The sequence below is a fragment of the Elephantulus edwardii genome, unplaced genomic scaffold, assembly GCF_000299155.1.
Source record: "Elephantulus edwardii isolate Elephantulus edwardi_28Jun2011 unplaced genomic scaffold, EleEdw1.0 scaffold00083, whole genome shotgun sequence".
NCBI lineage: Eukaryota > Metazoa > Chordata > Mammalia > Macroscelidea > Macroscelididae > Elephantulus > Elephantulus edwardii.
Window position 1 is genome coordinate 6,089,901 of NW_006399833.1, and position 10,780 is coordinate 6,100,680.

The following is a 10,780-nucleotide window of genomic DNA, read 5'->3' on the forward strand; positions in this document are numbered from 1 at the left end:
AATCCATGGGAGGGTCAGCTATGAATTGGTTCCAACTTGACAGTATATAATACAATGTATGTATCTCTATCTATCCCTCTCCTCTCTACTCTCTCTATTTGGTTGTACATTTTCTTCCCCTTCTCTCTCCTCTCCCCTAGCCCACCCAGCAATGCAACCCTGTTCCAGATTGTTGTCATACATGAAATGTCTAACCATATATTCCTTTTGGCAGTTCTTCCTCTCATCTGTTCTACTGCAGTGTTCATTATCTAGCCACTCTTTTCCCAATCTCTGCCCCCCCATCTGTCCTATTTTATAATGGCAGTGTTATACAGTATTTGTCCTTTTGTGACTGAGATATTTCACCTAGTATATGAATTTATTTATGAACCTTTATGAATTTGTTGTTTTTCAATGCTGCATAGTATTCCATTGTGTGAATATTCCACTGTGTGACTATACCATAGTTTTTCACTCAACATAATGTCCTCCAAGCTCTTTCTTTTTGTGGGAACTTTATGAGTTCGTTGGTTTTCAATGTTGCGTAGTATTCCATTGTGTGAATATTCCACTGTGTGACTATACCATAGTTTTTCACTCAACATAATGTCCTCCAAGCTCTTTCTTTTTGTGGGAACTTTATGAGTTCGTTGGTTTTCAATGTTGCGTAGTATTCCATTGTGTAAATATGCCATAGTTTTTCTATCCTTTTGTTGTTTGGATATTTTAATATTTTATGCCAATATTCCCACCATTTTTGTTGTTGTTGGTTGCCTTTGAGTTGAGCATGACTCTTAGCCACCCTATGAACAAAAGGCCTGAAGCCCCTCTACCATTGACATTTATCAAAGTTCATTGAGTTTCTGGAGGCATGTTATTTAGGAAGTGGATGACATGTTCTCGAATATTTATTGAAACAAAGTCTGAGTTATGTCTATTCTTTTGTCATTTTATGTAGATATGTAATTTGAATTAACAGAATTATTAAGAAAAAAATTATCTGCATTTTTTAAAAAGATGTAAACATATAAAAATAATTCAGTGTTATTAAAGATCTTAATATACATTTAAGAGCCTCCAAATATGAAATAATTACTACTCTTGTATAATAGAATAATTTATATATTCCGAGGGATGAAATAAACCTCATATTCCTTCCTTTTAGCCTCTTTGTACTTACGGTACTGACTGCATCTCTTAATATGCCTGAGAGTCAAAAGCATACTATTCTAAAAATAGATATTTTGGAAATATTAAGAAAGTGGGGAGGAAGGTCTTATCGAGATTAATTTCCTCATCTTTTTAACTTGAAAGTTAGATATCTTTCTAAATAAGCATTGGACAAGAGCCCAAATTTTTCTTCCTCTATATTTTTTGAAATCTCTTTTACTACGATGCATGCACCCTTTTTCTTCCCCCCCAAAAAACTTGTTTCATATTTATTTAGTATAAAAGGTTTGTGCATAGTGCTAACAAATAGTTTTTACAAAACTGCATTTAAAAATGTGCTTTATGTGGGTTTCATGCTGTGAATTACTTCATCCATCAATTTTTTTCCACTTTTTTGTGTCTTGTAACCTCTTGACTCATACAGTCCTGAAGTTTAATGCCAAGTCATTCCACTTTCACGTGGTTTGTGAAGATAGCTCGGTTTACTGCCCTCGTCCATTACTATGTTAAGGTTCCAGTTGCCAGATGTTTCTCTTCTCCAGTAGGGCCAACTATCAGTAGTGTCATCAAATATGGCAAAGGAAATTGCAACTGGGTAATTTATAGTATTCAAATGACTTGAACTTCTGCTAAGACAGTTTTTTTCATTTACAGTAACTTCAGGCAACTGTACATTTTTTTAAAGCTGCTAACAAAGCAAAGGAACAAGCATCCAAAATGTTTCCATCATAGTTGAAGCGAGATTACACTATAGAATCCAGACAAGCTTTCCCTGAGAAATAAATAAGTCTTCTTTCTGCATTACCTGTGAATTTTCAATGGCATCTACAATGAGCTGGCTGGCCACTGAGCCTCTTCGCCAGGGCGTGTAGACGGAAATCTCAATGAATGCAGGGGTGGTAGATCTACATTAGGAACTATATCCCCTTTATCAGGGGCATCTATTGGTGGTGGTGTGACTTTTGCTCTAATTCCACAAATTATAGTAGTATTTCCTAGCTTCAGTAAAGCTGAACCATCTGCTGTATTGATCGAACCCTATGTTCACAGATGTTGATTGACTTCAAGAGGAGCATGATTCATAACGACCCTATGAATCAAAGGCCTGAAGCCTTTCTATAACCATCATTATTTATCAATGTTCATAGAGTTTCCGGAGACATCTTGTTTAGGAAGAGGATGTCACTCTGAATTCACCAAGTTCTCTTCCATCTGCATGGCAGTACTCTTCTTGAACCCAGCCGCCATCTTGCTGTGTTGCGTGTGCCCCTGCTGGTTCCGCCCTGCATGCATCTTTATTATATAGGATATAACTGTAACTATAACTATAACTATAACTATAACTATAACTATAACTATAACTATAACAATTATAACTAATATAAATATATATGAAGTCATACTTTACTCATGGCACATAACAACAACAAAGCATCTTGATTATCAATTGATGTGGTTGTGTATCACCAGGTCAGAACCGACCCATAGTTGACCCTCCCACGGGTTTTCAGAAGTAGTAAATCACATGGGAAGAGATTGGCTGTTCTTCTCTTGTGGAGCAGATGTTGGTTTTTTTACCTTGGGATTGCAGCACAGCTTCTTACCACTAGGCCACCAGAGCTCCCTATTATCAGTAGTGGATTAAATTATCAATAACCTCAATTATGGCACTGGAGTCTGAGGTCAGTGTGGTCAGGAAGTTTTAGTTTAGATGCAATTTGATGAAAATCTAATTTAATTTATCACTGTTGCCCACAGTTATGACCTTTTTATTGCGGCTTTGATTGTTTTATTCCTAGCTGTCGAACCCTCAATGACTCCTATCATTTTCTCTCAGGCTGTTATTCTCATGTGCTGCAGCTGTACCCAGAGCACATTAAGTGCATATGAACGTGAACATTTTAGTCCTTCTGCCTGAAGCGGTCTTTCCCCTCATTGACACATAGAAACCTCATTAAAATTTCAGAGCCCAGCTCAAATACGGAGCTCTGGTGGTTTAGGGAACTGAGCTGCTAATGCAAAGTCTGTCCCTCTCTGGAGGTTCTAATCTCCCAGTGACTGCAAGGGACAAAGAGGAGTACTCTCCTCCCACACTATTTCCAGCCTTGGGAGGGCAGCTATGAGCAATTCCGACTCGACAATAGTGAGTAAATGAAGTAAGTGCATCTTAAGTAGCTCTGGTGGTATAATTAATGTAAGATCAGCAGTTTGAATCAACCCGCTGCTCTGTGGGAGAAAAACATAGGAAGTTTCTTCCTTTGTAAAGAGACTTGGAAATCTGATGGAAGGTTTTAGCTTCAGAAAACTGATATTGGGTTGCTATGCATTTATATGGCTTGATGGCAGTGAATTCAGGTGTTGGGTTGTTTTTTTTTTCTTTTGTGAAGGTGTACTTAACTTTCCAATTAAGGGGTTCTTCGTTAGTTACAGTACTGAGTTGGTAGTAACAAACAGCCTTACACATATTATAGCCTTAACACTACATAAATATTTCTATTTTTCTCTTTATAGTTGTAGGAGATACTCCAGGATGAGGGTATTGCACTGTTCTCTGTGGTATAGATTAAATAGGAGCAAATTAATTTCAGATTCAACAATTTACACATTTTGTTTCATAACATTAATTGCAAGCCCCTCAACATAACATCACTTTTCCAAATCCTTTTCTGGGTTTCCTATTTACATTAACCCCTCTTCCTTTTTCCTTCCTGCCTGCTGTGCTGTTATTAGGTAAATTATGCCCTTCTGGTTCCCTGTGATTGAGTCTCCTGAGAGATACATTAACTGTAATTGTTATTCATTTTATAGGCTTGTCTTCCTTTTTAATAAAAAGTGATTCCAGGAGTAGTTTGATTTCCATATTGGGAGGGTGGCTATAGGCCATAGTCTCAAGGGTTCTCCCCAGTCTCTATCAGATAGACCACTAAGTCTGGTCTTTCTTGTGATTTGGGGTTAGTTTCATATTTTTATCCTAGTCAATTCAGCACCTTTTTATGTGATCCCTACCAGATTATCTTTATTAGTAAGTGAGCACTGTCTAGTTCTTGTTGCCTCAGAGTGCAAAGGTCACATTAGTCCTTCTGTCTAATGTTTTCCTTAAATCTTGGATGTTGTTCACTCTTTTTAAGGAGATAACAATAGTTGTATCTTGGGTGACTGTTCATAAGCTTTTTTAAGACCTTAGTCCCTACTCACCAAGGTTGTTGAACACTGTCTTCTCAGGTGATGCTAAACCATGTTATTTTCATTTCACCTCATATGAATGTAAAACCAGGATGATTACTATAAAATACTGAAGGAGAATTTATGTCCTGTAATGATGTTTTTGGCAAAGGAAATTTGCTATACCATTGACCATCAGAGGAGCAAACAAATCTTGAATGGAATACAGCCAGAATAATCCTTAGAAGGGAGAGTAGCAAGGCTTTATATCAAGTAATTTGGACATGTTTTCAAGAGGGACTAGTCCTGAAGATGAAAATCATGTTTGGTAAAGTTGTTGTTGTAAGGATGATATACATCTGGCAGTATTTTATGCTGTTATGTATGGAATGACTGTGAATTTGAACTGACTTGAAGACTTATAACAACAAAAACTAGACAGAAAATTAACAAAGATATTACTAAACAAAATCTTCAGGGACAATAGAACACAATTGGCATTTATAGAATGTTCCACCCAAAAAGACTCACATAAATATTCTTTTTTGGGAAAAAAATTGGTTGTATACATTAACATTCTTTTGAAATATTCTTTTCAACTGTCAATAAAATATACATCAAGATAAACCATGTCCTGAGACACAAAACAAATTTTAAAAATGTATAAAGGACATGAGGCATACTATGTTGTTTAACCATTAATTGAACCAAACTAGAGATCAGTATTAGAAAGCCAACAGGAAAATCTCCAAATTTTTAATATCATAACAAATTATGGCTAGCAATGAGAATAATGGGAATCTCAGAACACTTAATTGTACTCATATAAAACTTAGATTAAAAACCTGTTATGAGAACAGAGCAAAGGAATACTGTTGTTTTTAGGTGCCGTCATGTGGTAGACAACTCATAGCGACCCTATGAATGAAAGGCCTGAGCACTGTCCATAGAGTTTCTGGAGGCAAGTCATTTTGGAATTAGATGCCACTCATGCTTCTAAGCTTGTTTTAATCAGGAAGCTCCACCAAACACTGTCCACCATGGATAATGATTATCACATTTGGCACATCAGTGCAACAGTGTTCAGCATCACAGCAACCATGAGTTACCTCTGTATAGCAATGCAAAGACCAGTGCTATATCACCTAGAATGACAGAAAAACAATTTGAACCAGGCCCAAGGGCTGCAGGCCCAAGGGCCCTTTGAGGCTTTAAGCCACTGCCTGCCTTAAACCCTAGGGCAAGCCTCAAGGGCCTCGCTCCTGGGGCGAAGAGCAGTCCTGCATGTCAAACACAAGCCCAAAAAAGCACACGGACCCAAAAACTTGTGGTTATTACATGGAACACTACATGGTTTAAAATTAAGAAAAGCATGCTTCATTGTTGTATTCTTTATACCTATTCAATCTGTACAGTGAGCAAATTATTTTAGAAGCTGAACTCTGTCAAGAAGAATATGGTATCAAGATTGGAGGAAGACTCATCAATAAGCTTTGTTATGTGGATGTCACAATCTTGCTTGCTGAAAGTGAGAACTTGAAAGACTTGCTGCTTAAAATTGAGGACTGCAGCCTTCAATATGAATTTCATAGCAAGATTAAGAAAACAAAAATTCTCACCACTGGACCAAGAGGTGATATCATAATAGATAGAGAAAATATTGAAACTGTCAATGATTTTCTCTTACTTGGATCCACAATCAATACACTTAGTACCAGCAGTCAGAAGATCAGGAGACATGTTGTACGAGGAAAGTCTGCAATCAGGGACTCCTCCAAATTATTGAGGAGCAATGATATTAGTTTGAGGGCTAAAGTGTACTTGATTCAGACCATAGTCTTTTTAATCACTTTGTATGCTTCTGGGAGCTGGAAAATGATTAAGTATGACAGAAGAATTGATGCCTTTGAACTATGGTATTAAAGAAAAGTATTGAATATTCTATGGACTGCCAAAAGTAGTGTTCTCCTTTGAGACAAGGATGTTGAAACTTCATCTTGCATACTTTGGGCATGTTTCTAGGAAAGGCTATTCCTTGGAGAAGGATGTCATGCTTAGAAAGGTGGAGGGACAGTGAAGGAGGGGAAGACCCTCAATCAGGTGGATTGACACAGTGACCGCAGCAATGGGCTTGAGTGTGCCAGAGATTGTGAGGTTGGCACTGGACTGGACAACATTCAGATCTGTTGTTTCTACTTGACTCAATGGCAACTAGCTTCAACAACAGGGCTTCCACAAGAAAAAGACTGATAACCCAATCACAAAATGAGAAAGAGATATGAAAAGACTGTTCATTAACAAAGACATTTGGATAGCCAACAGACACACGAAGATATGTTTAAAATTACCAGCAATGAGAAAGACGCAAATCAAAACAATGAGATACTATCTCACCCCAGCAATAGTAACAAAGCTTAACAGGATTGCAAGCAATAAATGTTGGAGAGGATGCGTTGAGAATGGAACTTGCAAACAACGATTGGTAGGACTATAAAATGGTGCAATCACAATGGAAGACAGGTTGACATTTCCTCAAAAAGGTGATGCTAGAAATCCCATATGACCTAACCGTCTCACTGCTAAGAATATACTCCAAGGAATTCAGAATTGAGACACAAACTAAGATATATACGCCTATGTTTATAGAAGTGTGATTCACCATGACAAGAATATGGAAATAACCCAAATAGCCATCAACAAATGAATGGCTAGAAAATCTATGAAGCAATAAAGAACAATGAAGTATTTTAGAAAACTATGGCACAATATGGAAGAGCCTAGAAAGCATGATATGAGTGAAATAATTCAGTTACAAAAGGATAAATATTGCATAAGAATGCTACAATTACAACAGGAGGGTAACTGAAAGGTGGAGGAGGGGAAATGTAGAATAGAATGTAATGAGTAGACAAACAACACCATAAGGATCACGACAAAGGAAGATCAACCTGGGGAAAACTGAGATAAAGACAATATAGCTATTGCAAGTAGCAATGAGAAGTGTGTATATAGATTTTGTTGTTGTTGTGTACCATTGAGTCAAACCTGACCCATAGCTGACCTTCCAGTGAGTTTTCAGAAGCAGTTAATCACATGGAAGGAGATTGACCACTCTTCTCCTAAGGAGCGACTGGTGAATTCTAACTATATACATAATTGTTGTTGTTATTATGTGCTGTTGAGGCACTTACGACTCATAGCGACCCTCTGTACAACTCTGAACTCTTATACTATCCTGTGCCGACCTTATTGTCTCTGACACACCTACCTCCATTACCCCAGTCACTGAATCAATGCATCTCATCAAAGTCTTCCTCTCTTGCACTGTCCCTCCACCTTCCCAAATATGTCCTTCAAGGACTGGTCCCTCCTTGCAACATGTCCAAAGTATGGCAGATGAAACTTCAGAGTACTTGTCTCCAAGTCGCAGCCTGGTCTCACCCTCTCCAGGATGGACCTGTTTGTTTTTCTAGCAGTCCATGGTATATCCAATACTCTTCTCCAGCACCAGAGCTTTAAGGCATTGATTATCCTATCATCCCTAGTCATTGCCCAGTTTTCTGATGCATCACAAGTAATTACAAAGACTGTCCTTGATCAGGCACACCTAAGTCTTCACGTTAACATTGTTGCTTTCCAGTATGCTGGAGAGGTCCCTGACTACAGACTTTCCTAGTGCAATTCGCCTTTTGATTTCCTGGCTGTTTGTACCAAGAGTGTTGATTGTGGAGCCAAGCAAACTGAAGCTGTTAACAATCTCAGTCTCTTCACCATCCATCCTGTTGCTGCCAACTGAACCAGTGGTGAAAATCTTTGTTTTCTTGATGTTGAACTTCACTGCATATTTAAGCCTGTAGTCCTTCACCTTCTGCAGCAAGTGCTCAAAGCCCTCCTCAGTTTCAGCAAGCAGGGTTGTGTCATCTACATAATGCAGATTGTTGATGAGTCTTCCTCCAATCCTGATGCCACACTCCTCCTCATAGAGCCCAGCTTCCTGGATGATCTGTTCTGTGTATAGATTGAAAAAGTATGGAGATAGGACACATTCCTGGCTTACACCCTTCCTGATTTTGAGCCATACAGTGTTTCCTTGCTTTGTTCTGATGATGACCTCCTGGTCCAAGTATAGGTTTCACAAAAGCACAATCAAGTGTTCTAGGATTCCCATTATCCTCAGAGTTAGCGACAGTTTGTTATGATCCACATAATCAAAGGCCTTTACATAGTCAATGAAACACAGTTAGACATTCCTTTAATACTTCTTGCTTTCAGCCAAGATCCATCTAACATTAGCTATAACCTCCCTAGTACCACGACCTCTTCTAAGTCAAGCCTGCACATCTGCAGTTCTCTGCTGATGTCCTGTTCCAGTCATTTTGGATATTTTTCAGCAGAATCTTGCTTGCATGTGATATTAATGGTACTGTTCAATGGTTTCCACACTCAGGTCACTTTTCTTTGGAATGGGAACAAATATGGCTCTTTTCCAGTGAGTTGGCCAGCTGTTTGTCCTCCAGATTTCTTGGCACAACTAGGTGAACATTTGTTTGTTGAAATATGTCAATTGGTATGCCATCAATTCCTGGGACCTTGATTTTTTTTTTTGCCAATTCTTTTAGAGCATCTTGATCGTCTTCCTTCATCACCACTGACTCTTGCTCATACATTGTTTCATGATATTTTTTTGTGTCAGTCAATTCCTTTTGGTACAGTGACTCTGCATACTCCTTCCATCTTCTTTTAATGCTTCCTGGATCATTTAATATTCTGCCCAAAGCATCCTTAAACATTGCAAGTCAAGCCTTGAATTTGTTCTTGAGTTCCTCATCTTAAGAAAGGGGCCAAGCGAGTTTGGCCTTTTTGATTTTCTGACTCCAGCTCTTTGCTTGTTTGATTATAATACTTTGTCTTCCTTCACTGCTCTTTGAAATCTTCTGTTTAGCTCCTTAATTTCTTCCCTTTGCTTTGGCTTCTTGGTACTCTAGTGTATTCAGCATCTCTTCTGACATCCATCTTGGTCTTTTCTTCATCCTCTCTCTTTGAAATGACCTTTTACATTCTTCATGGTTCGTATTTTTTTATATCCTCCCACAGCTCATCCAGTCTTCGCTCATTAGTGTTTAAGGCCTCAAACCTGTTCCTGTGATGCTTTTGAAATTCAAGTGTGATAGAATCAAGGTCAAATTTTCACTCCTGTGGATTTAACTTTCTGTAGCTTCAGCTTGAACTTGCGTATGAGAGTTGCTGGTCTCTTCCACAATCAGCACCTGGCCTAGTTTTCACAACTGATATTAAGCTTTCCCCATGATTGAAGTGTTGTGTAATCAGTCTGATTCCTATGCATACCATTAAGTGAAATCCATGTGTATAACCTGTGTTTGCTTCTTATAAAAAAAATTCACAATGAATAAGTCATTGATTGTACAGAATTCTATCATTCTATCTCCAGCTTCATTTTTTGGTCACCGAGTTCATGTTTTCCAACTACTGATCCTTCTTCTCTGTTCCCAACTTTTGCATTCCTGCCACCCATTATTTTTAATGCATCTTGATTGCATATTAAATTGATTTCTGACTGAAAAATTTGGTAGAAAGCTTCTATTTCCTCCTCTTTGGCTCTGGTTGTTGGTGCATATATCTGAATGATAGTGGCATTCACTGGGCTTCCTTGTATATATATGGATAGTATCCTGTCACTCACAATATTGTATTTCAAGATGGATCTAGAAAGGACATTTTTAACTATGAAAGCAAACCCATCTACCACTCATGTTTCATTTCCAGCAGAGTGGATCATATGATTGTCTGATTCAAAATACCCCATGCCACTCCATCTCATTTCTCTAGCACGTAGTATGTCAATATTTATGTGTTCCATTTCTTTTTTAGTAATGTAGAATTTTTCTACATTCATGCTTCTCACATTCCATGTTCAAATCACTAGTGACTACTTACAACTGTTCCTCCTCCTTTGTGTTTCCATATTTGAGGGTTCAGCCTCAGTTGCCATACCTGACAGTCTAAGTGTGCTCTATTGTACACAGGATTTTCAAAGGCATATTATTTTGGAAGTGGATGACCAATCTTTCCTCATAGTCTGTCTTAATTTGAATGCTCAAATTTAGAGCAGTATTTGACAGACAAGCATTTTACAGAAAGGAGCAGATAAAAGACATTTCCCCAATTATAGAAGGAACCAATACTCAGTGTTGCTCCCCACCCTTGGCTTGTGTGTCTTAACCCATCCCTTTCCCTGCTCCACCACTAGTCACTTCCACTCCTGGCTAGGCCATTCAACACCTCTCTCCCCCTATCCACCCCTTGATATAATGGCTGAGGTCTTAGGCTTTCTGGGCTTCTGTGATTCTGAAAGTCTCATGCTGCTGCCAGTCTCGTATGCTGTGGCGAGTTTCTCTTGAGTTTGTTGTTGTTGTTGTTGTTATGTGCCGTCGAGTCGCCTGCGACT

The 10,780-nt window shown here is 38.4% G+C and overlaps 1 pseudogene; it reads right to left on the bottom strand.

The window, feature by feature from the left end:
- Window positions 1-1,492: 1,492 nt before the first annotated feature.
- Window positions 1,493-2,445, bottom strand: LOC102861621 (annotated as a pseudogene).
- Between the last annotated feature and the right edge of the window lie 8,335 nt (window positions 2,446-10,780).